This window comes from Nelumbo nucifera, chromosome 1 (genome assembly GCF_055504915.1).
Source record: "Nelumbo nucifera cultivar China Antique chromosome 1, China Antique-T2T, whole genome shotgun sequence".
In the NCBI taxonomy this organism is placed as follows: domain Eukaryota; kingdom Viridiplantae; phylum Streptophyta; class Magnoliopsida; order Proteales; family Nelumbonaceae; genus Nelumbo; species Nelumbo nucifera.
The window spans coordinates 99,277,512-99,303,686 of record NC_142649.1 but is presented as its reverse complement, the minus strand read 5'-3'; the positions used below and the strand labels follow the sequence as shown (position 1 = coordinate 99,303,686).

The following is a 26,175-nucleotide window of genomic DNA, read 5'->3' as shown; positions in this document are numbered from 1 at the left end:
TTTCCAAATACATACAAAACCAAACCGATGTAAAATTTACATATGTTCTTGATTTACATCACATCCAAATGCAGCCTGAAGTTCAAATACTCTTCCCGTGGGCCAGCATAGCTCGACATGATATGGGCCATGCTAGGCCTGGGACGTTACTATAGCAACAGGGCAATTCTTATTAATTTTTATTTTCAACTTTATTAAAATATTTAATTCCAATTGTATTGTATTCTTCTAATTTAATTTTATTATTTCATATATAAATAATTATATACATCAAAATTCATATAGAATAAAATTAATTCTTTTTTTTTCAATTTTGGTCAATTTTGTTGATTTATTTTAAAATTTTCATCATTTTTTTAAATGTGTCTCTCACAGCCTAACCCACAACAGGACCCGACCTAGCATGGGCCTGACCTATGAAGGGTTTCAAGTTAGGCAAGCACGGCCCACCCAAGCCCACATGTCGACACAACACAACCTGCTATAGCATGGGTAGCTTGCAAAATCATGTTGTGCTAGCACAACACAACCTACTTTAAATGCCCCGCCCAAACCCCTATTTGAATAAAAATAGGTGAAAGACAAAAAAAAATCTGAAATGGTAAAAAGGCAGGGTCGGGTTTTGCCTACCCCATTCCCAACCCTAAACTTAAATGCCCTGCCCCAAACCCCAGTAGGGCTAGAAGTCCTAATCCCAACCCTGACCCCTTGAGGAATGGGGATCCCAACAGTCCTCCTAAACATGGCTTTAGCTTACAACATTTGCCTACAGAAGATCCTAGCAATCCTCTATGCTGTTGGAGAATGCTCTCCACATGACACGTAAGCCCACATTTCTAATAGACTAACGGGGTTAGTAGTGACTAGACCTGTTCATGGGCCAGGTAGCCCGATCGGCCAGCTTGACCCCCCAGATGGGCTTGCACATGGATTTTAGCCTACGGACTTGACCTCGGGCCTAAAAGCGAGGCCCAACTTGACATTTTGTAATTTCTTCTCAACCCTAAATTCCTAGATGACTAACCTTTTACCATTCTCTTTTTTCATCTTCTATCTTCTCTCCTCACTCTCACTCTCAAGAGCCGGCACAAACCTAGGCACGCAGCCACCGTTCTTAGTCTCAAAGGCGAGCTTAGGCACCGGTCGTCTCTCTCTCTTCGGCGGTGAGTCCTCTCTCTCTCTCTCTCTCTCTCTCTCTCTTTCTCTCTCGCACACGTGCACGCCACCCGTCCTCTTTCTCTCTCTCTCGTCTCTTTCACAGTTCTCGTTCTCACTTGCACTGTCGCACATTCTCAGGAACCGGCAAACTCAAGCACCGGCGCCAGCCACGCCACTAGTGAACTCAATTGTCCCTCTCTTCGGCGGTGAGTCTTGCACTTCTCAACTTTGTACAAGTCATGCATTTCAGCCTCTGTTACTCTGTAGTTTGTACAAGTTGTTAGGTTGGGCTTCGGGCTTTTTAAGAGGGCTGGGCTCGGGCCCAAGTTATAGGGCTCGGGCTCGGGCTCGGGCCTGAAAAAATTCTGTTGATGAAGAGCAAAAGCCCGGCCCAGCCCATGAACAGGTCTAGTAGTGACGGGGGGTCATAATATGTTTTATTTTAATGCAATATATATATTGTTTTGGATAGTGTTTAATCTTGAAAGACTCTTCCCACTAACAAACTCTTCCCACTAACAAATATATTGTTTAGGAGAGTGTTTTTAACTAAGTAAATTGTTCAATGTTGTGGAATGTCAATAGTAAGCTTGTTTTTTTTTAGTAAATAAGGCCCATTTGTGCTTCAATTCTCCCATTTTTCATTATTAGAATTCATCCTGATAAGAATGAATTCTAAGAATTTTCTAGATTCTAAAAAAGAGTAAAGCGTTTGGAATTACCTATTTCTTCTTTTTGTTTTTGTCTTTCTCAGAGTTGTTTTGTTTCTTCTTTTCTTAGAGTTGTTTTCTCCGACAATGATAACAAGAGTGGTTTTCTCCAGCACAGTTGTCAATATTTTCTAAATACCACCAGCCACTAGCAATAGTCGTTAGAGCTTCACAAGCAATAATCCTTAGTGATTTTCTCTCAGTTCTTATTCTCAGAGTTGTTTTCTCCGGCAGTAATCGTCAAAGTGGTTTTCTCTTGATGATGGGGAGAAGACCATGTGCAATTGTCACACTGGCAAGAAGCTTTCCCAGTTCTTCATTGTTCCTCTCCGCCAGAAGAACATGCCTGGGGATGATCGTTTTTCCTGTTGTCTCGTTCTGCGTTGTCTCGTTCTAAAAATGAAGATAACTTCTTTTAAGTTTTTTTAGTCTATTTAGTTTTACCATATGTTTTATTGGAAATAAGGAAGCTGATTTACTGTAAAATAAAAGGCTCATATTTTGCCCCACCATTTCATAATTCGCTGTTTTAAATCGAAGGTCCAATTTATTATCAACCACTACCATGAAGCTAAAGGATTATGTAGAATTGCTTCACTCATTTCCATAACCATTATCTAATATATAATTTTCTTTCATCTTTGTAAATAATTATTTTTTAGTCTTTAACTTGTACCTAAAAATTAATTAATGGCTTTTATTTGCTGAGCCTCCACATGCTTAAATTATGAGAATTCATACCATATAAATGAAGCCTAACCTCCTAAGAAAATCTTTTTCTTATGAAAAAGGTTCTTCCTTGCTTTCTAGTACTTTCTTTGCATTTGGTTATGCTTGGTTTTCATAGAAAATAATAATAGAAACGGAGTAATATAACCACATGTTACAATTAAAAAAAAAAGGATTGGAATATATTGGTATACGAGTTGATTTGTGTTTTTTTTTTTCTAGAAAATGGAACAATTTCCTAGTGGATAAATAATGAAGAGTGTAATGAGAAGAACACTCAACTTTATGAAGGTATAAAGAATCAATGTTTTCAAAACTGAATTGGAGCACACAGTCGGACTGAAAAAACTAGGAACCGGTCGCCTGGCCGGTACTGTTTACCCTAAAACTGCTATTTGGCCAAAAACTATTGATTTAGTTAGCGAACCATTGACCCAGGCAGACGAACCGTCGAGCCATTTGACCCGAGAATTGTTTTTGCCATTTTTTTTTGGTTGTATATGTTTTGTCAAAGCGGGCCATCCATTCAGACCAAATGGTCAAACCATTTGACTTGAGAACCGGACCCTAGAACGGTTCCCTATCTAGTCTGATTTTAAAAACATTATAGTGAATAATCAACTTGATGAGGGTTTGGAAGTTGTATGTAGTGCTGCACGTAGGCTTGATTTTGATATGAAAGGAATCTATAGTAGCCCCTCAAATGCAAATTTCTCACAACCAAGCAATGAGACAAATGTAGACAAAAAATTTATGGTCCCAAATGTTGGCATGATACTTGAAAATTTGGAAGATGTTTACCATTTTAATAATGGGTTTGTTAGAAATGAAGATTTTAGTGTGCGTATATCACAAGGCTACAAGCTAAAATCTAGTATTTGGAAGACTAAAACATTTTGTTGTTCCCATGAAGGCTTTCGTAGTAATGATAACAGGTGAATTGATAGAAAATTTCACCATGACATAACAAGAACAGGTTATAAAGCAATGTTTAATCTTGTGATGCAAGAAAATGGAAAATATTATTTGATTGAATTTGAAGGAGGTCATAATCATCAACTTGTTACTCCAAAAAAGATCATACATGCTCAGGTCACAAAGGAAAATAACAGTAGTTCAAGTTGCTCACGCCAATCTTGCTAGTGGTTTTGATATGTGTCCAAAGGCAACATTAGAAGGTAAACAAGCTAGTGGAATTTAAAATCTTGGTTTCACTAATATTGATTATAACAAATATTTGTATGCTAAAATGAAGGACATGGAAAATGGGGGTGCATGAGCTATACTAAGGTATTTCGATTCGATACATTGCATGAAGAGAATATATCATCCTTTTAACTCTATGCAGCTTGATGAAGATTACCAAATTACAAATATCTTTTGGGTTGATGCAAAGATGTTGGTTGATTATGGTTGTTTTGGAGATGTCGTTTGTTTTGATACCACTTTTTGAACAAATGAAGATAAACAACCATCTGCTCCTTTTGTTGGAATTAACCATCATAAGAAAACCTTGTTTTTTGGAGCCGCATTGATGTATGATCATAGTAAATATTTTAAGTGGGTGTTCCAATCTTTTCTAAGGGCAATGTCTGGAAAACAACTGAAAACAATTTTTACAGACCAAGATCCAGCAATGGCAAATGCAATAAAGCATGTCTTTCTAAAAACATGTCATTGTTTATGTATATGTCACATATATCAAAATGTAGCCACACATTTGAGTAATATATTTGTTGCTTCTCCATCATTTGATAGAGATTTCAGTAGTTGCATATATGACCGTGAAGATGAAGATGAGTTTCTTATCTTAGTGCATGGCATGAGATGAGCTTCAAGGGTTATTTCAAGTAAAGGAGAAATGGGCTTTAGTATGTGGGCAAAATGAATTTTGTGCAGATATGAAAAGCCCACAAAGGAATGAAAGCGTGAGTAGTATATTGATAGGGTATTTAAAACCATCTCTTAATTTAGCTGAATTTTTTTAAACATTTCGAGAGAGCTGTAGCAGTTCGCTGTTGAAAAGAAATGGAAATTGAGGTAAAGATGAACCAAAGTACACCCAATGTGTCTATTCCAATAAAGATATTGAAGTGAACTTCATGTATATACACTCCCATGATGTTGGAACAACTTTTCTACACAAAGTGAAATATTCCAATAGACCTCGTCAACATAATGTTACATCCAACCCATCAAACATAGTGGTTGTATGCAGTTGCAAGAAGTTTGAGTTTGTGTGATTTTTGTGTTTTTATGCACTTCGTGTTTTATAAAAAGATTATTAAAACAGGTTCCATTACAGTATATTTTAAAACAATGGACAAGGGATGCGAAGGATGGAACTACTTTTGATTGTTGTGTAAAGTTGATCCTAATGAGACTATTAGTATCTAGAGAAATATCAACATGTGCTGCAGAAGATAAAAGGGCATTCTCATAATTATTAGATGCATTTAATAATGCACGTGTAGGAGTAGAAGATATATTGAAGAGTAGGGTCTTGGATTTTGAATTTTCTAGTGTAAATGAAATGGAAATAGATAAGAAAAAAATTTGTTTGGAAAAATGAAAGAAAAAAAAGGACAATCTCATCAACATGACGTTGTATGATATTTTTTATATATATTATTATTGGAATTTTATGCTAATTCATATTATTTACTTGGTTTGTTTTATTTACTTGGTTTGTTTTACTTGGTTTGTTTTATTCCTTGTTGTAGTGTGATACTTCTTTTATTATTTATATACTTTTAATTGAATTTTCATCTCATTCATATTATTTACTTGGTTTATTGTATTGCCTGTGAGGAATCACATGAAGGAGCCAAGGAAAAAGAGGTTGTTAGAAAAGATAAAAGAATAAAAATACATCTTTAAGGATAATTTTTCTTTATTTTAAATAATTTGATAGTAACTTTTTTGTATTTTTGTGATGTTATAAATATGGTTCATATGATGTTACTACTAGAGTGGCTTTTAATCCTAATGTATCACACATGCTCAATCTGAATCACTTGGCTTTATATGTACCAAATAAAATTATTAAATGCCAATTTTCATCAAATGAGCCTACATACAAGTTGGTTACAAGTAATTAATTAATTATTTTTTCATGTATTTTAATACTTATTTAATATTTAAATTGATTAAATAATAAATTTCTAACATCACTTACATTCTTTTAGGCTTCATTAGCTCCAGGGGATTTACATAAAAAGTTTGTAAGTGCAAATGCACAATTGGGTCAGGTTAATATTTTAAAATTCATAGTAAATGTGCACTTCAAAATGGAACTAACAAATACATTTTAATTTGATTGTACAGGAATCATTAAATGCTAACATCTACACAAAGAATTTAATTACAACTAACGTTGACCAACATGAGAAACCACTTTCCCCGCAAAATTCATGAAACATGTTAGTAAGTTTACTATTTTTATGTGAATGTCAATTACTAATAAATGTGCTACCCAAACCTTGCTGCTTTTTTGAAATAGATTTAGAAAGAATTTGTCAAGACCATTGAAGAAACATCAAATTTTTAAAATCTATGCCTCAATAGATTATTAATATATTTATTATTATGCTTTCTAGGGCCTTGCCACTACAAGAGCAACCATGGGGTCTATATGTTATGTTTTGGTGATAGCCAAGCCTAAAAGGGAGAATCATGCCAAGAAAAACAAGATAAATTGAAAACATATGAGCAAGTTGTAGGAGATGTGTATGAACTTCCATCACAAACTCCATGATTCAATTGTGTATTTGGAGTTTCTTTGAATTATTATTTTGTCTATCTTAACATCCGTCTCTCTATCTCTCTCTTATTAATTTTTTTTGGAGGGGAGGGGGTAATGGATTATTTTAGAACATTTGGAATTAGAAAAATTTACATCATTTACAATTATTATGTAAATTAATGATGCTAAGATACCAAAGCTAGTTGGGAGTTTGTTCAATTTAATTTCCAAAAATTGAACTTTCTATGAAATTACATCATAAATTGATTTACATAGTTATCTATGGCTTCATATGAAGCTAAATATTCCATTTCACATATGCAAACATCAATAGATACAAATAAGTATTTGTAGATGAGTATTCCTTCTCATCAATGCTTAATTATGATACAAATAAGTCTAAGGGATCATTAGAATTGACTTAGGAACTGAGATGAGTCTAATTGGGCTAAGGTGGCGATTGATAACACTTTTCAGACGTCTAATGTCTAAAGAACTTGCTTTTCAGACATCAGACGTGTTTGGATTGTGTTTGAAATAATGATCTGAAATGGTTTTTTAGATATGAAATATTAAGATTGCAGCCCGACACTTAATGCACTTATACAAAGATAAAAATACCCCTAAGTACTTTTTAAAAGACACAATATACCCCTCTTTTAAATCCACTCATTCATCTTCTTTCTCTTGAACGATGAAGAACAATCGCCGAACTACTGAATCCGAGCATTCGTGTTCTTTATCTCGAACCAGGTATATTCAACGTCTCAAATCCAACTTTTGCTTTTTGTTTTGCTTCTTCATTGTAGTAAATCCGAGCATTCACTTTCCTTATCGTTTTCTGCATTTTTTAGGGTTTCAAATAGCATTCCGACGTTAGTGTTCAGTGGTGCACAATGTAGACAACTTTGATGCTCATGGCATTTAATCCTTTCCTCTCCCATCAAATCTCGATTTCTTTTTCCTCATTATGCAAAACTCTCTCTCTTCTCATTCTATCCAATATCTCATTTCTGATATGTTCGTTCCAATTCAATCCGATAAGGTTTCATTCCCATTCTATGATAGCGAATAGATCCAGCTGGGACGACATTTTCTAAATTTCGCAAGCCAACATTGACTTGGTTGATTTCTCAAACCTTCAAGGATCTTTGAAAGGATCAAAACTTGTAATCAAGGAAGTTTTCATTTTCAGTCAAGTTTAACAAATCAATTCCTTTTGTCTCATCAATCTAAACATTATGTTAACTAAAAGTTTTTGCCATTTTGGATGTTGTATTTCTATTTTGTATTCACAAAATTTTTCCCTTTGTTTTTTCATAGTTTTTTGGTTTTTTTAGTTGGAAAACAACTTTTGTAAAGTTTCTAGCATTTAAGGGAAGATTTAAGAGAGCAACAGGGGTCTTTCATTGACCATGACATGATGCTCTATTGTGGATCACAATCGGGTCAAGAAGATGAAAAATTCCGGGTTGGGTATTCAAGTGACCCTTAATGCATGGCTTATTTGGGTAAAATAAAACCCGTATTGACCTTCTTATTTGCCCATCTATTACAAAACTCACATCTTTCTCATTTAAAATCTGAATTCTTAAATTTGAATTTCAAACTAAGCGTCTCTTTTACCATCAAAACTCTACCCATTTGTAGTAGTATATATTATAAAAATGACTAACCATGACTTCAATGGGAACTCAGGCATTGATCTGATGTTGATAATAAAGATTGATATTGTGGGCCTGAAGGAGTCGTAAGCATGGGAGGTGTCAACCAAGGCCATGTTTGGTTCACTGCTCTTGGCCTCATTCTCTTAATTCTTACTCATTCTAGGCAAGAATGATTAACATTAGAGTGTTTGGTTACAGAATATTAGAAACTGATTAATATGGGATTTATTGATAATTAATTAATTGATAAATTATTTATGAACAATAATTGTGGGTTTGATCAATTTAGTTACCTTTAAATTTAAAGATAAATTTAATTGTTCTTATTTAATATGAATATCAGAAATTAACATTAATTATATTAATTTGTGCATTTATTGTTATTTATGCATTTACTGATAAACAATGTGTTTTAGAAACCATCCAAAGGCTGAACCATTTTTGCCCTGGGTTGATGGCCAATAGTTAAATAGTCCGGGTAAAACGGGTTACACCATGACACATAAAAAATGTATATAATTATTATGAGGTTCATTTTCCCTCAATTTCCCTTAAAAAATGGCAACCAATTTAGAATTTACAAACTTTTTCTTTTTATTCGTATTGTTGGAACAAATGTTCCATGTCATAACAGAGCGAATGACAAACTACTCTAAATGCAGGTACATACCTGTGTGCTGACAGCGCTACAAGAAAGAGGCAAGGCCTTTAGAAGATAGCTCAAGCGTCTCAACCAGTGTTATGGAAAACTAGAAGACTAAAAGCAAGAAGGACGCGACTGTGGTGATGAAGGGAGGTAAGGAGGATATTCAAAAGAAAGCACCACTTCTGGATATGACTCTCAACATCATGGGAGTGGTAAAATATTGATTTTTAGACTGCACTCTACCTCAGAAATCTGTTTGAACTGCAGGCCTACCTACAACAATTCAAATTTATAAACATCTCCACCTATAACACTCATACCAGTCCTGAAGACCTTTTTCTTTTTTTTTAGAAAGGGCCATTACTCAATGTTGGTACTAACAATCCACGGTTAGCACATTCTAAGATTCAAACCTACCTTTGGCATTTTCTCCACAAAGTGACCATTCTAAGATTCAAAATCACATCACACTAATCAGCCTGAGATTTTAACATTACACCAGGCAATGTGACAATTCTACTACCTAGAGACTGACAATTGCCCCCCAAGCCATTACTTCCTTTCTACTTATGTTTATCTTCATTACTACAAGTGGGAAAGGCATGCTTATTGCACATGGTATTCATATCAGATAGAAAAAGAAGAAACCCATTTTATGCATTTCTTTTCTTTTTCGTATGTATCGAAGCCTCTCATGATAGTGGTCATCTGTTTTCTTTTATATAGTAATAGATTACAAAATTAAATGGCTGAACCAGATGCAATAGTTAGAAGGATGAATCTGCTCTTACAAATTACAATATCCCATACATAAAGCATGGTTATTCTGATGTTTTCCATAAATTCCTTGGAATGCATGCATTAAATAAATATATGTGGTATAAATGGAATATCCATAATTTACCCTCTCAAACGAATTCTTCCTCTTGATTTGCAAAGGAAAGTTACTGTATTGCCTTGCATGGTGAACCAATCCTTTAAATATGTACCAACAGATACAATCCTCATTTCACAAGAACAATATTCTCTTCCAGGCCTTTCAAATAATCAATACAACCTACAATTGCAGCTTTTTCAAAACTCAAGTAGGTTCTTCGAAACCATTAGAGCTATCAACTGGTCGGGTATAGCTAAGTATCCAACAGAACTAAACCAACCAAACTAGTTATGCCAGTTCTCATTCTGTGGCTTGGGTCCCGATTAATAATTAGCTCAGGAGCGCTTCTTTCTGTCCTGAACTGATTATATATAGTTAATAATATATGTCTAATGGGGTAAATTTATGTCCAAATGAGTAAATTCTTTTTGTTAATTTCTGTCTAAAGGGGTAAATTTCACAGACACTACATAGATATTTTTAGTTAAAAACACTTGTTTTATAAACACTATATAGATATTTTTTTTGTCTAAAGGGGTCTATTGATAATTCTTTCTGTTAACTTGGAGAAACTTTGATACGGGATCTAGATATAGTTTAAAGTTGGCACTTGGAGATCAAAGGGAAGCTCTTTGATTTCCTTTAAGGCCGATTTATGTTGGACAGTGTTTTGGAAACTCTACTGGAGCAGTTGCACTTTCTCTTCTTCTCCCATCCTATTGGGTCTTGTGAAACCCTAGTTTTTTTTTTTTTTTTTTGGGGGGGGGGGAGTGAAGAGTTGTTTTTTTCTTGGGTTAGAAATTCTAGTTTAGTAAAACCCTAATTTAATTTCCATTTGCATTCGTTTACTTAATGGAGCAAATTGAAGGAGAAATCAAATATACCATAGATTTCGGGTTTGGACATAGAGGGTTTGTGGAGACTTTATTAAGGGCAATGACCACTGTAGAATTGTATGGAACTAATTATTTTGCATGGTCTTCGTCTATAAAAATACTTGTATGTAGTAGAGGGAAATTGGGTTACATCACCAGAGCAAGAAGTAACCTGTAGTTGATGATACTACCTATGAGAGTTATGTTAGATAGTGTATGCCCTTAGCTCCAATCAGATTGATGTATATATCCATCTATTGTAAATGAGTAAAACTACATAATTGTTTCATGTTATAATTTATGTGTTTCTGTGCAATTACCCTTAAACTGGACACTTATCAGACTCGTGTTAGTTTAGAATGTTCTCAGCCGTTGAAAAGACTTTGGGAAGTTTATCCTGCCAAGCCTAACACTGATGTGCTGCCAAGAAGGTTGGGGCAGCCTGTCTCAGCTGCTAGGGTTGGACCCGAAGCACATGTGGTGTGTGTTTGTTTGAAACACTGAACCCGGACCAATTTCCGATCATGCCCTGGACACTTGTGGGAAAAATTGGAAAGTTACACATAATCCCTATACTCGATTATGGTACTGCACTGGGTGTCGGAATGGGGTGTCTTTGATATGCCAAGTAGTGAGATCCTTTGGGGGTCAAAACCTGGGTATGTTGGAGCTGTTTGAGAATTCACTCAAGTGGATGATCATAGTGACAGGATCAACCCCTTTGTCGGACAAAGTGAATGATCGAGACTGCATTCTTTTTGATGGAAATCAAATTTGCCGGCAGTCAATTTCAATCGTGTTTGAGATTTGTTTTGCAAAATATATTTATATGATAATATATATTATGTTTTAAGAAAAAATGTTTGCAAAAGGTTTTAATTCCCGATACCCATTCAAACAAAGAGTGCAACACTGCACCTTGCAGCCTGGGGTGAGATCCTTCCCTGTCGGGTAGTGTTAAGTGTAAGAGACCGTTAAGGGCGGTATACCTGATGGGCTATATCTTACTTAAGTCCATTACCCTTGGGCCTTCATAGGATGGCTGGACTCAAGGATCATTTAATGTAAATTTTGAGCCCATTTAGAGCCCATAGTGATGGACTCAGGGGTTCACTGTACTTGATAGTGAATTCGGCCAGGCCTTTTCACAAAGGCTGGGCCAAACCCATTTGGGCTTATCTAAGGTCATTGTTGGGGTCCCACGCCATACAAAGTGAACCTAAATGGGCCAACAACTACCTAGGGATGGAAGCCACTTGCTTAATGGGCCTAAAGCCCATGATTAATTGGATTAATCAAGTGGTCACATGACAACTTAATCAGTCATATGACTTGGGCGAATATGGGTTTGGATACGGGTATGAAGCACCCATTAGGATAAGAGGATAAGTCTTATCCACTTAGAGAGTCCAAATCCAAATTAAGATTTGGATTAGGAACCTCCTAATTCAATTAGGAGTGGTGCTACTTAAGGCTTATAAAAGGAGAGATCGAACTACTTCAGTGAAACACTCTACTATCAACTCTTTCTCTCTGCTCTTTCTGCCCTAGAAACCCTATTTCGTTCTCCATATTTGTGACTGATTTTGATCAATTTCAACTTCTGATTTTTGCAAGAAAATATCATAATTATTTCGTGCTCACCTCCCTTGTACGATCCAATCTGTTGAATTGCAGTTTTGCTAAAAACTACGTTGGTGAACCAGCTTCATCTCAAGCTACGCCATCTTCTGTGGTGGCTGGTTTGGGATTCAGTTTGGGCGTGAAATACCACTTTGGGAGCTACATTTGTGGAATCCATATCAGGTATATTTCTCCCTTCCTTTTAGTTTCAGAATTGGTCTGGTTTCGGTGCAAGAACGATGCTTGAAAAATGCAGTTTTTCTAAAACTGGGAATATGATTCCCGAAAGGTTGCAAGAAAATTTTTGAAATTTCGCCAAAACCATCTACCATGGTTTGGCCATCCATATGATGGATCTAACCTTCCTACAAGGTCGATGTAGGAGAATTACACAGTAGTAGGCTGGTTGGTAAATTCCATGCAACTACATATTAGTCAGCACTACCTGTGGATGGATACTACAAACATTGTTATACCCATTCTAATTGGAGTGGAAAATTTAATCAAAATGAAAATGAGAGATTTCTTAAAGGGAATTTGGAAGGGTGAGAAGAAATATAATTTGGTTAATTGGAAAAAGGTATGCAAAAACCTAAAGTTCAAGGCGGATCGGGTGTCTGAAGAGTGAAGGATATTAACACAACTTTGCTGGGAAAGTGGTTTTAGAGGTTTGGTGAGAGCCAAGGAGGTCTGTGGAGAAGGGTGGTAATTGCTAAGTATGGACAGAGTCACACGGGATGGGAGTCAGGGGTGCCTACTCAGCCTTATGGGTGATCTGTTTGGAGGGGCATAAGGAAAGATTTTGACCCTTTCTTAAAGGGAATATGTTTTAAGATTGGTGATGACCATCGAGTAAAATTCTGGAGAGACTATTTGTCCGAAGGCAGACCTCTGAAAGAGTCTTTCCCTACCCTGTATGAGTTGGCAATAGACAAAGAAGCTTGGGTGGTAGACCACTTATAGGTGCAGAATGGGAATGTAGTCCAGACTCCTCAATTCAGAAGAAACCTAAATGACCGGGAAGTGGAGGCAATGGTGGAAATGCTTCATAAATTTTGTAGCACTTAGGTGGAGATAAGGAGCAGTGATAGAAGTGAAATGGGAGAAATTTGGAACTTTTACAGTCAAATCTTTCTATAATTACATTTCCAGATCAGAGGAGTAGATTATTCCACCAAACATCATTTACTGTAAAAATGTTCCTTCAAAGGTAGCCTTCTTTGTGTGGACCACTTACCGTAATAGAATTCTAACTAGGGATAACTTGACCAGGAGGGACATGCCTCTAGAGTCCAATAATTGTGTGTTATGTGACAAGCATGTCAAATTAGTTAACCACTTGATGTTACACAATCATTTTGCCCATGAGATATGGTCAAGGATTTGGAAATTTTTTGTGGTGCAAACCTATAACACAAAATCAATGGTGGACTTCATACAAAGCTGGAAAAATGATGGTCAAACCAAGAGGGGGAAGGTAGCATAGAACATTATTCTTGCAATAGTTTTTTGGTGTGTATGGCAGGAGATAAACTCAAGGATTTAAAAACAATAGCAGCTTGGTAGACTCGGTTTTTCAAAAAATCTTGGGGAAATTGTTTTCCTAGATGGCTATGAACAAAATTTGTAGGGAAAAAAATTTCAATTCCATTTTCATATTTGATAATCTTTTTGTAAAGTAGGTTGTGGGGGTGTAGGAATATATGGGCATCGACTGTGTATTCCCCTTAGTACAACAGCTTGTCATTCTTGTTTTGGTTTTATCAATGAAATTATAACTTACTTTCTCTCAAAAAAAAAGGAAGTGACGAAGACCTATTCCCAAAAGCTGAATGTTTCCCATGTTAAGAGTCTCAATGATGTATCATACTCTGTACTCCCTGTTGTATTGTATTTCCCTTCTTGTTTATTTCTTGCAAGGGATTTTATGTAAATATTTATTTTCAAATATCTAATATTTCATATATATAATTGTTGTCTCTTAGGGTGGAGTTGATGGGTTCAATTTTATACCCCAGAACTATGTTCTCTTCTCGTGTACGAACTGGTTGTATGACATGGTATCAAAGCAAAGTTTCATTCTTGGCTGTCAAGACTATTATTTGTGTTCAAATCGGCCTATTGGAGTTGTTAAAGGCTTCTCTTTGGGACTGTTTCGATCAATACAAGGTGAACAATGTTTTTTGGGAAGAATGCCATTCAAGTCATATCATAAGAAGCCTTGAATTCTCACACTCCATCATGCATCATTTAAACCATAAAACACCAGGGCAAGAGACTGAATTATAAACTCTTTTAAACTAACCATTGCTATGTACTTAGTGGAATTCCACTACTCTTTGGAACAGCCTGCTTTTTCTTTCAGTCCAGATAGTGCTACTCACTACAGCCATTACAAAGACCCAAACACTGTTTTTAGTGGAAATTTTTTTAGTATAATTTCTCACATAACATAATTCACCCAATTAGACTAATAACTGAGTTTTGTTTTTTTTTTGTTATTTGGGTAAACCCATTCAGGATATCACGTAGATATTCCCTTAATTACGTCTCTACTAGGGGCAGAGAAAACCTTTTGATTCTGATTCAGAAGTACGAATGAAGAAACTAAACTAAGTATCATTTCTTTATAGAATTTTCCTTTGAAAAATCTAGTATATATTCCCTCTTTGTTTGAGAAAAACACCAGCAAATATATAAACAAACTTTTATATATAACAAGTAAATAGGTATCATAAATAATCGTATTTCATTAATAAGGCTGCAAATGGCCTTTAAATTGAGATTATGCGCATTTATCATGGTGTGAGAAACCATAATCAACCAAGTTTCATGAACAAGGTTGTAGATGTTTTTCCCCCTTACACACAGGTTAATAACTTGTGACGAATCATAACTAGCCAAGTTTCATGAACAAGGCTGTAGATGGTTGCCTCCCTCACATACGATTGTAATGAGACAAGAATAAAAAAAGGAAATAATAACAACAAAGAAGGAAAGTGTGTGAAAGGAGTATAAGGAAAGACATAAGTATAATAGAGGAAGTTGTAGGAGTATCATAATGAAGAGGTGGAGGAGGAATACTGCAATCCCTACCTTCTTCTTTCTCCTATTCTCTCTTTTTCTTCCACACCACAATATTCTCTTCTTTCTCCTTTGGTTTGTCTCTTGTTGTTGTAAATTCTATCAACTAAATAGAATTAACCAACAAAAAGGCATTAGCCCCTTCCCCTTGTAGGAGAGGGGTTATTATAGATCATTCTTCCTTGTAGAAAATAAATCCTTCTTCCTAGGGTGACATGTGTCCCCCTCCACTTAAAGTGGTTGGAGGAGGGAAAGTAACTCTCTCCCTTAGGGTGACATGTGTCCCCCCACTTAAAGTGGTTAAAGGAGGGAAAATAAATCGTTCTTCCTAGGGTGACATGTGTCCCTCCCCTAAAAGTGGTTAGAGGAGGGAAAGTAACTCTCTCCCCTAAAGTGACATGTGTCCCCCCACTTCAAGTTGTTAAAGGAGGGAAAATAGCCCTCTTGTTAGAATAAGACAAGTGGCATCCCCTTATAAATAATTGAGACACGTCACAAAAAATTAGTTAATACAGATTTATTCTTTTAGGGCCTAGTGTTCCATTAAATGAGTTATATTACAAGCCCATTAAATGCTTATTGCATTACAAACAAGACCAATTAACTTGGGGCCTGTTGCTCACCAAACTAGACTGCATGCCCCTTTCTTTACTAAAATGTTTCAGTCCATCAATAAGATTAACTAGGCTTATAAGAAAGCCCTTTTTATTCTTTATTATTATTATTATTGTTATTGTTATTTTAAGATATGTTTGGGAGTATCTTAATAACCTCCTCCTAATCTAGCAAACTTAAGGACTTAAGAATGCCCCCTTGAGCACTGTGAGCTCAAAAAAATAGCTTGAGGTTGTAGTGCTCAAGCCATTTTTAATTGATCGGGATAGATTTTTGTGAATTAGACTTAATTAGGACTTAAAGTGAAAAATAAAATCCCCTTCAATGGGCTGGAAATTGTAAAAGAAAAAGGGTCTACACGTATATTGTTAAGCTTTCTTTTATTATTATTGGCCCATATGACTTAAGTGTGGCCCATTATTTAATAGGCCCAAGAATCTTTTACATAAGGCTTAAAGAGTATAATTAAATGGGCTTAAGAAAATTATGAATGTGGGCCCATACATAAAGTGTAGTCCCTTTTTTTAAATTGAAGATGGGTAAACAAAAGTCCTACTATGATTAGGACTTCTGTTTAGATAAATATAGAAGCTAAAGAGACCTAGCACGTTTCTAACTTCTCTAGCTCATTACTCTAGCCAAAAGAGAAAAAAAGAGATTCAGCCTTATTGAGTCAATCCCTTTCACGTATAGGCTCCAAAAAGAAAGGCTGAATATGATTTTGCCTCTTTTCTTTTTGTTTTTTTAACTGTTGTCAACAACAAAGAGAGAGAGCAAAAAAGGCTGAATATGATTCGGCCCTTCCTTTTTTTTACTGCTATCAACAACAAGAGAATGAATGTGATTCTGCCTCTTTTTTTTAACTGTTGTCAACAACAAAATTGTGATTTTTATTACTAATGAAAGAGACTTAATTTATTTATCTAATGTTTAGACTTAATTTATTCAGTTCTTATATTCCCCTAATCCTGGAGTTGTATTTATTTATCTAATGTTTAGAATTGTGATTTTTTATCACTGATGAAAGAGACTTAATTTGATCTTTAACATTGTGCTTTGGGGTTGTTTTACAAACATTCCCATTCTCCCTAAGAATGTTCAGGGTCGCTGTAAAATATTAGGGTAAAACTATTTTAGCTCAAGACATTTAGTGATCTCTAGGTCTAGATCACAAATAAAAGCGAAAATCATATTAGAAATTCTTTAAGACCAAAAAGACTTTATTGGTTTTGATGATCTCATTGAGAATTAAAAACCCACACAATTATCATCGTATAGATGATTAAGTTAGTGGTTATGATGGTCTCCAGGTGTAGATCATCATGTAGAACCAGCGATAGTTAGCATCAAAGATTAATAAAATATATCAAGGTGAATGATTCTCAAAGATTAATTAAAATTCAGGTTCTAATGATCTCTAAGTGCATATCATCATATAGAACCTATCAAGATTTAAAGCATTATTGTAACAAATGATAAAAATCACTTATAGGTTCTGATGATCTCTAATTGTAGATCATTATATAGAACTGGTAAAGATCAAAATCAATCAAAGTTTGAAAGTATTGATAATATTGACATAGAACCTATCAATGATTAAATTAATCTCAAAGATTTAAAACATTTCTAAAACAAATGATCAAAACAAAGTACAGGTTCTGATGATCTCCAAGTGTAGATCATCACATAGAACCAATGAAGATTAGCATCAAAGCTAAAAGTTATCAAGATGAATGAATTTCAAAGATTAATTGAGGTTCAAGTTTTAATGATCTCTAAGTGCAGATCATCATATAGAACCTATCAAGACTTTAAGAATTGTTGTAACAAATGATTAAAATCACTTAAAGGTTCCGATTATCTCTAATTGTAGATCACTATATAGAACCGGTAAAGATAAAAATCAATCAAAGATTGATTGTTTTGATAATATAGACAAAACCTATCAAGGGTTAAAAAGATTTAAAACATTTTTGAAACAAATGATTAAAATCAAGTACAAGTTTCGATGATCTCCAAGTGTAGATTATCACATAGAACCCATCAAGAATCAAATTGTGATTAACAAAGATTTGGAGATGATCAAAATTAAAGGTTTTGATGATCTCCAAGTGAAGATCATCATTAAGACTCACAAAACCAAGGATTTTTATTTTCTTTAATTAAGAAAAAAAATCTATTGAAATAAAGGTTAAAGATTAATAATATGGATGATTAAATGCGTAGATCATTATATAGAACTGATCAAAGGTTCTAGTAATCTCAAAGTGTAGATCATCATATAGAACCTGTAACAAATTAAAGAGAAAAAAGTATGTTTAATGAGGATGTGGCTGGACCTAAATATTAGGCTGCCTGCGTACCCATTTGGGATCAAGCCAATGTAGTTCGTGTGCCGATCCAACAGTTTAACCAAGTGAGAGTGATTAGGGGGGCATTTTAGTAATTTTAGCACGTATTGATACCATTGGTGGTTTGTCCAAGCAGTTTAGCCACATGCGAGCATGGTGGTTTGTCCAAGCAGTTTAACCACATGCAAACATGGTGGTTCATCCAAGCAGTTTTGCCACGTGCAGACATGGTGGTTTGTCCAATCTGTTTAGCCATGTACAAACATGGTGGTTTGTCCAGGCAGTTATGCCACGCATAGACATGGTGGTAGAAAATTAAGCATAAAGACGCTTAAGGAATTTTCCATTCACACAAGGATATCTAATTTGGCCTTCAGAGTTGGATAACTCATATGCCCCTTGTAGGTGGGGTAAAGGCAAGGTTGGGGAAATGGTCTCTTTGAAAGACAAAGAAAGACCGTGGGTCTAGGGGATCGGTTCTTAAGCTAGGGCATCTCGTCGAGATGATAGAGCTTGGGAATCAATGATAAGGGTGCTTGATCACTGAATGAGTTTCATTACGAGGAGGATCTCTATTTATGGGGAAGATCCTGAGAACCTAAAAGGAAGGAGCTAAAGGTGCTCGTTTCCTATTAGGAAAGGGAATATTGGATTTGCTATTAATCATTAAGGGCACTACTGGGGTTTCACCACATGTCCCTATGGGAATCTTTCCGATGATCAACTTTCCTTTCACTCGGAGATCCTCATAACTCACATGTGTTACTACCTCTTGTTTGCCTTACCCAATTGATGTGGCGCTAATGACATCATCGTCTGGCGGACGACGCCTTATTAGACTTACGTGGTGCCTTGCCATGTTTTTCCCCTCGATCTTACGCGCATAGGTAGTATATGGACGCGGTTCTTAGCGGACTATAGTGCTGCAGTAATTGAGGGTATATCGCAAGGTCGAGTGCATATGAACCTCATCGTAGGTTCAATGTAAGTTTGCTTTTGCTCGAGCTAAGGATGGGCTCATTACGAGTGTGTCATGAATCGTGGGTTTATCGCGGTCCAGCAATACGCGCTGTTGGTTCATCACGGAGCGAAGGCTGGCTGTAGGCTAATCGCAAGCGTCCGTATGGTATCGATGTGGTGTTTACTGTGCTCTGAGGGACTGAGTGAGCACTATATACCTACATTAGCCCCCCTGCTTATCAATAAGTGGGAGCTTATCGATAAGCACTTTGCTTTCACACTTGTTTTTAGGTCTTTCGGTGGATTCGTTTGCGTGCGTTGGGTTTGGGGATTTACCCTATTTTGTGATTTTGTGTGGGTGGTATAAACTTAATTTTGTGCTTTGTCAGCCCTCCCTACTTATTAACGAGTTGGGAGTTAGTTACTTGGATGGTCGTGCATTTTGTGCGTTTGTGATCTTAGATGGGGTTTCCAACATTCCATGGTTTATCCCCCTTGTCTTTTGGTGATTTCCTTTCTGTCAATGGGCAATGATATGCTTCGTTTGTGCGTTTCAGCCCCCCTATCCATTGGCAGGAAGGGAATTAGCAAAAGACACTAACTTATCATTTACCTGTGTGGGCAATGGGTCCCCCCTTTTATGTGTTAGGTGGTCCTTTATGTGGGTTTGTGATATTGAATAGAAATTGTACTGTAGGTGATCCCCTTTCTGCAAATGGGCGAGCATATGTTGAGTTTGTGAACTTCAGCCCTCTGGTTGTTGGCGAAAAGGGATTGCTCAAAGGTACTTGTGCATTTTGTTCTAGCCTAGGTGACAAGCCCCCCTGCTTGTTAGGCGGTCCTTTAAGTGTAGTGACAATACTGTTCCCGATAGCATGTTGTGTTCAGTGACCGTTGGGAGTCGAGGGGGAGGGTGTTGGATGATGTGGCTGTTATCATTGGGGTTGTTTTAGCCGTCATTTGTAATAAATATGCTGGTTTATGCGGGAGGTGTGGCCCTGGTGTCCTATTTTTAGAGTGTCAACTAATGACGTGGTGGGTTGTTCAAATTAATGTGTCGTTCCATCCTGCCTATTGGAGGGGTATATCAGTAATTTTTCTCAGGTTGCTTTTTCATTAAGCATTAATTGGGATCACGTATTGGCGTCTGTTCATCTTCTCCAATGTCATTTGGTATTCTGGATGCATGCAACTCCTTATAAAGCTGCACGGGAGGCAACGCATCGGCTCCCTACTTTGATTTCTCTTGCATTTGTTCCTGTGTTGCTCTGGGTGTGTTTTCAAATGCATTTCAGTGCTCTTTCTTGTTCCTTTTCTATTTTCCATCTTGTTCACTATTCCTTTCACATGGCTCCTCAATAGAAGAAATTGGAGTGCCCCTTTTTGGACTTCGTTTTGGAAGTCGATAAGCAGAGTTGCTGTTGAAGAGGGAGGCAGCCATAGTGGCTGATGGGGGTAAGGGTTTTTGGCCCCCATTGCTAGTGTCTAGGGGCAAATGTGGTCTATTCGGTGTTATCGGTGGCACTAAATTTATGCGTCTTTGTGGCCGGCTGGATCGGTCGGTATCCTATAAGTGTTAAGAGCCCAGGACTGACAACTCGAAGTCTTTGACTAGCTATACTGCCTGGACCAAGTTCGTGCTTGAGAACCCTATTTACTATCGGATGTTGCAAGACTCGGGCCTTCTACGCTTTGTGGATTGCTACACCGATTTGAAGGGGTCTCGAGCTGCGGATAAGTTTTTAGTGTCAAAGTTTGTGTCGAAGTTTGCTACGGTTGTGATTCGGGATGAATGGCTACCCTCTACAGAGCTCCCCCCTGTGGTCGTAGGGCCAGCGTTGAATACTGTTGTGACAATAATGTTTGATATTATGAATCGGCCCTACGATCAGCTTTCATGGCTTGACTTTGCTCAATGGCTGAAGACTTGTGAATGTTTTTTAGCTATTGATTTCTACATGGGGCAAGTTGAGGAACGCATTGTCGCGTTGGCCCATATATTTTGGAAGGTTGTGGCCTTAGGGGATCAGAGCTGGTTTTTGGTTGGTCCTTGAAGGACGTTTGCTTCCGTCTTAAGGTGGCCGAAACTAATCTTGCAAAAGCTATTGAGAGGTTAGAAGCCCTCACGGAAGAATGCAGCTGCCAGCGAAAAGTAGTGGCTGAATGTGAAGTTGAGGTAAAGGAGTTGAAGAGTTTTGAAGCTCGGAGACCGGCGTTAGAGAGTATAATGTCAGTGAGGAAAGAATGAGCTACCCTATAATCAATAATTTTTGTAAACGTGTTTATAATGAATAGATATGATTGTTTTGTATTTACATTTTCTTTGTATTAGAATGGAACCCGTAGTTATTCGTATGGGAGAAATGTTTGAGACATGTTGTTGCCCCCAAATTTTATTGGTGTCTTTATCGCATTGTTAGTAAGTTATTGACCTTACCGAATGGCGTCCAGTGGATGTGAAACATAGAGGGGAGTTCTTTCGTTGAGTTATGAATTGCAGGGTTTCCGCCATAACTTCCGAAAATCCTTGTTGGACTGGAAAAGAGGTGCTTGGTTTTGTAACAAAATCCATCGCATCTTATTCAGTCAAAATTATGTATGGAATCACATGGAAAGCACGAGGTAGGTCTATGAGTAATTGTCCATATTGAAGTGTTTTGCGCACATATTCCAGGCAGGTGTTATTGCGAGTAAGTGTTTTCGGGTTATTATAAAAAAATGTGTGCCTTCTTAGGTTGGAGGCTCATCGCAATTGCTAAATGATGTCAAGGAGTGAAACTGTGTCTATTTGTTGGCGATAAAAGACACTTCTTGTCTATGCAATCATACACCCAGGCAAGGTTAATTGTTGAATGAAGACACTTAGTGTTGATATCATTGCTAGTAGTTCGACTAGTATGATTGATGAATGAAAGTAGGGGTTCTATCGTGACCGTGTCAGTTAATGTGTTTGATCATCGTGTAAGTGAACTAGTATTGCGATTTTATCACAGATAGAATGTCAGCCATTGGGTATTTCAAGTATTTATGTTGGGCACCTATTGGGATTTATCACGATCTAGCATTAGCACAAGCATAGTAAACTTTAATGTAGATTGTTTTAGAAAAGAGAAAAAAGCTAACAATGTTATTCCAATATCTGAGAGACTAGCAGGTATGAAAGAGTTATCCCGAATAACGTTATGTAGATAGCGTATTTGTAGAAAGGAATTGTCTCAATAGCTAAAAATTATCAAGTGCGAAAAAAATGACAGAGCATGAATGAGCTGTGAGGTGAGTATTAGGGTCCATATTTGTAGAAAATGGAAGTTGAGCTAGTTTTTGTAGGGAGATGCAGTTTTGCTACCTATACAAGGATCGGGGGATGTTGTGCCTTACGAAGGCGAGGCCCTTCATGGGTGATGTAGTAAGGGTTCAGTTATAGTATAACTAAATAATTGGCATAAGTTAGAGTTTATCTCAACCATGTTTGGCAAGGCAACTAGCCCGAAAGGGTTAATTATGAGTTCTAGACCTTTGTGGACGATTTTGGTCAACGCATAAGAGGGCTATCTGAGCCTTCCTATGGGAATGAGATATCAATGGTCGAGATTAGTGTCATTTTTTAGTAAAATGCTATTGTTAGTGTACGGGATGGGTGGAGTTTGTCCCCCCCCCCCTAGACTACTGCATTTGTGAGTTGGACAAGGTAACGTTTATGAATTAGATAGGAATCATACTTGATATTGACAAAGCCCCCAAGGGTTGCCTGGGGGTGTGAATGTGCTTAGTTTTGTTGTGGAATTTCGATGTAAGCCTAGAGTTGCTAAGTAATGTGAGCGTGCCTGGGGTTGCCGGGGGATCTGAGTGTGCTTGAGGTTGCTAGGGAATATGAGCACGCCTAGGGTTGCCATGACCTTCTCGGGGAATTTGAGTGTGCCTGGGGTTGCCAAGGCCTTCTCGGGGTTGTCGGGGAATTTGAGTGCGCTTGGGGTTGCTAGGGAATATGAGTGCGCCTGGGGTTGGTAGGGAATATTAGTGCGCCTGGGGTTGCCAGGGAATATGAGTGCGCCAGGGGTTACCAAGGCCTTCCCAAGGTTGCTAGGGAATCAGAGTGCGCTTGGGGTTGCCAGGGCCTTCCTAGGGTTGTCAGGGGATATGAGCGTGCTTGGGGTTGCTAGGGCCTTCCTGGGGTTGCCGAGGAATCTGAGTGCACCTGGGGTTTCCAAGGAATTTGAGCGCACCTAGGGTTGCCAGGGCCTTCCCGGGGTTACTGGGGAATTTGAGTGCAATCCTGGGGTTGCCAAGAGATAAGAGCGCACTTAGGGTTGCCAGGGCCTTCCTGGGGTTGCCGGGGAATTTGAGTGCAATCCTAGGGTTGCCAGGAGATAAGAGCGCACCTAGGGTTACCGGGGAATTTGAGTGCAATTCCCCGACACAAGAATTGCACTCATTAAATGCTTATAAATAATTGGGACAAGTCACAAGAAATTAGTTAATACAAATTTATTCTTTTAGGGCCTGTTGTTCCATTAAATAGGCTCTACTGCAAACCCATTAAATGCTTATTGCATTACAAACAATACCCATTAACTTGGGGCCTGTTGCTCACTAAATTAGACTGTAGGCCCCTTTCTTTACTAAAATGTTTCAGCCCATCAATAAGACTGACTAGGCTTATAAGAAAGCCCTTTTTCTTCATTATTATTATTATTATTTTAAGCTATGTCTGGGAGTATCTTAATAACTCCCAGTCCAGCAAACTTTAAGGACTTAACAACTGCAGCTGGAACAAGGTCCAACACTGTTAATTGATGGTCTGCTAAGCTCTACATTTCAGGAATTAAAAAAAAAGATCATTTACATTTTCTAGAATCAACCAATCATCTATTTCAGAACTGTCATGTTTCTACAAGCATCATCATCATCTAAGCCTCCCAACTATATGACAATTAAATCATTTCTGGTCCCAACCATTTATTCTTATTTTATTTTTAACAAATAAATAAGACAATTAAATCCAAAGCAAAAGTAAACCAGATTTTACACTTGGACTAATTATGCTCCGTTGCATCTATACCATACTGCAAACAAACTAAGCCTTACTTCTGAAGTTTTGTATGCAGCTCTACATATTTCATTCCTCTTTATTTTAATATCTGATTTGATTTATGAGTTTTTTTCTTTTGCAAGGAGCAATGTGATATTTGTATAGAAAGCTTTAATCTGTGAAGGAAATGCCAGCTGGCTTGATGGTAAAGCTTCATGCTTGCTGGGTTTCAGTTACAGTTCAGAACCAGAACTGTGATTGGGGAAACACAAAGAATTGTTCTTTTTACTTTTTTAATCCCTTCCTTTTTCTAGGAACAAGTTAAAGGTTCTGAACATGGCTTCTCCATCCAATTGTTTCTTCCTTGCCACCAGCACTTTCTCTGGAGCGGACTTGATTATAAATTACAATTGAGTTGGTTTGGTTCAGTTCTACCGGGTTTATCCGATCCATTGATAGCAGCACCCAGCACTTTCCTTTCATTGGTGGTTGTGCACTAGCAGTGGTCTATCATCCTTTAAAAAAATTGAAAACAAAAACTTTTTGAATACTGAGACCCTAGTTATTGTGGATATGAATTTAGATAGGGTATTTCCACTTTAAGAAGCAACAAGAATACAAATGATCTTTGATCCTTAACACTTAAATGGAATAAATTGTGACCCTAGTTACAAAACCAACCCCCCTATGTATACAGGCTAAAAGTTCAAGTTTGGGATGCTTAGGCCCCAACATCCCAAGGAATGCATGCAGGAAGTCTAACATCACACCAGCTATTTAAAGCAATGCAACTAGAAGATGGTCAAATGTTTTCCTTTTTTTGCATAAATAGCCATGAGAGTTTCATTGAACAGTCTCCATAGTTACTACTCAAAAAGTGTAGCAGGCCAATGAAGTACAAGCCCATTTGGCTCGGAACTGTAACACTTTGATTACAAAATAAATCCTGGCCTGGGTTCACCTCATTCCATCCTTTTCCTAACAGCACCTAGTTTTTCTGAATGCAGCTGCAACCTAGGACCCATTTGATTTATTGAATAACATGCATGTTTACTTGTTTGATTGTTGTTGGACCATTTAGGGGGAAAAACAGCTTCGACTGTTTGGGAGTTCATCTGCATGATACATTATTGAGACTGACCTGTTAAACCATTTTAAATATCATCTGTATCTGCACATCTAACCATAAGAGTGGGACTTATAAATCTGAGATGTGTGGACACAGATCATGCTGGAAACACATTGGAATGTTTTTTTGTTGGGATCGCATTTGTTAATTAAAAAAAAAAGGAACAAACCATTTATGTTCACACTGATATCAGGTTTTATTGGTTTGAGAGGAAGATCTGTATCATGCTCATGGGCTATTCAGCATATATTGAAGGACATCTTACATATGGCTGCTGAGTTTCATTCGATTTCTTTTTAATATGTTCATCAGTCCCCATTTCCCACCAGATGTATTTCTTCATCTTTTCAATGCATAACTAGCTCTGTAAATCTGGCATTTCCAAACATCCCAGTAAAATTAGTAGAATATTCCCGATTTTTTTGTATTTTTGTATATTAAAATTGCAAACAATGATGACAAGAAAAATTAAGAGGGTGAGTGGGTTGGGGAAGAGAAACAGGAAAGAATTAGGATAAAGGATGGGAGTCAACAAAAGGTTTAAATAGATTACAAGAACAGGAAAGAGCTGGTGTTAGGAATCATTAAGAACGATGGTCTGCTAAGCTCTACATTTCTGGAATTAAAAAAAAATATCTAGGTTTTCTGGAATCAACCAATCATCTATTTCAAAACTGTCATGTTTCTATAAGCAATTAAGCATCACCATCATCATCCAAGCCTCCCAATCATCTCTTTCCTTGGGAAGGGAGAAGAAAGTAGAACGAAAAGGACTACCAACATCCTGTTGTGGGCTCATGGCATGTACCTAAAATCTAGGTTGACCCAGCAACCTACTTGACCCAATCATGTTCTAGTTCAGGTCCTAGGAGTCTCTAGGTCTGGTCCAGCTTCTAATAATATTGATTTTTTAAGGAAACATTGCTTGGTATTTTAATTATTATTCATGTAACTACATTTTATATTTGTATACTAAA

At 37.0% G+C, this 26,175-nt stretch overlaps 1 protein-coding gene and 1 pseudogene across 8 annotated transcripts in view; one reads left to right on the top strand and one right to left on the bottom strand.

Moving 5' to 3' along the window:
* The window catches only part of LOC109114253 (DNA mismatch repair protein MSH4-like), a 103,732-nt gene that overhangs the window by 62,942 nt on the left and 14,615 nt on the right, over positions 1–26,175 (bottom strand). The gene's annotated exons all lie outside the window — the stretch shown is intronic.
* Positions 743–21,288, top strand: LOC148803602 (protein FAR1-RELATED SEQUENCE 5-like; annotated as a pseudogene).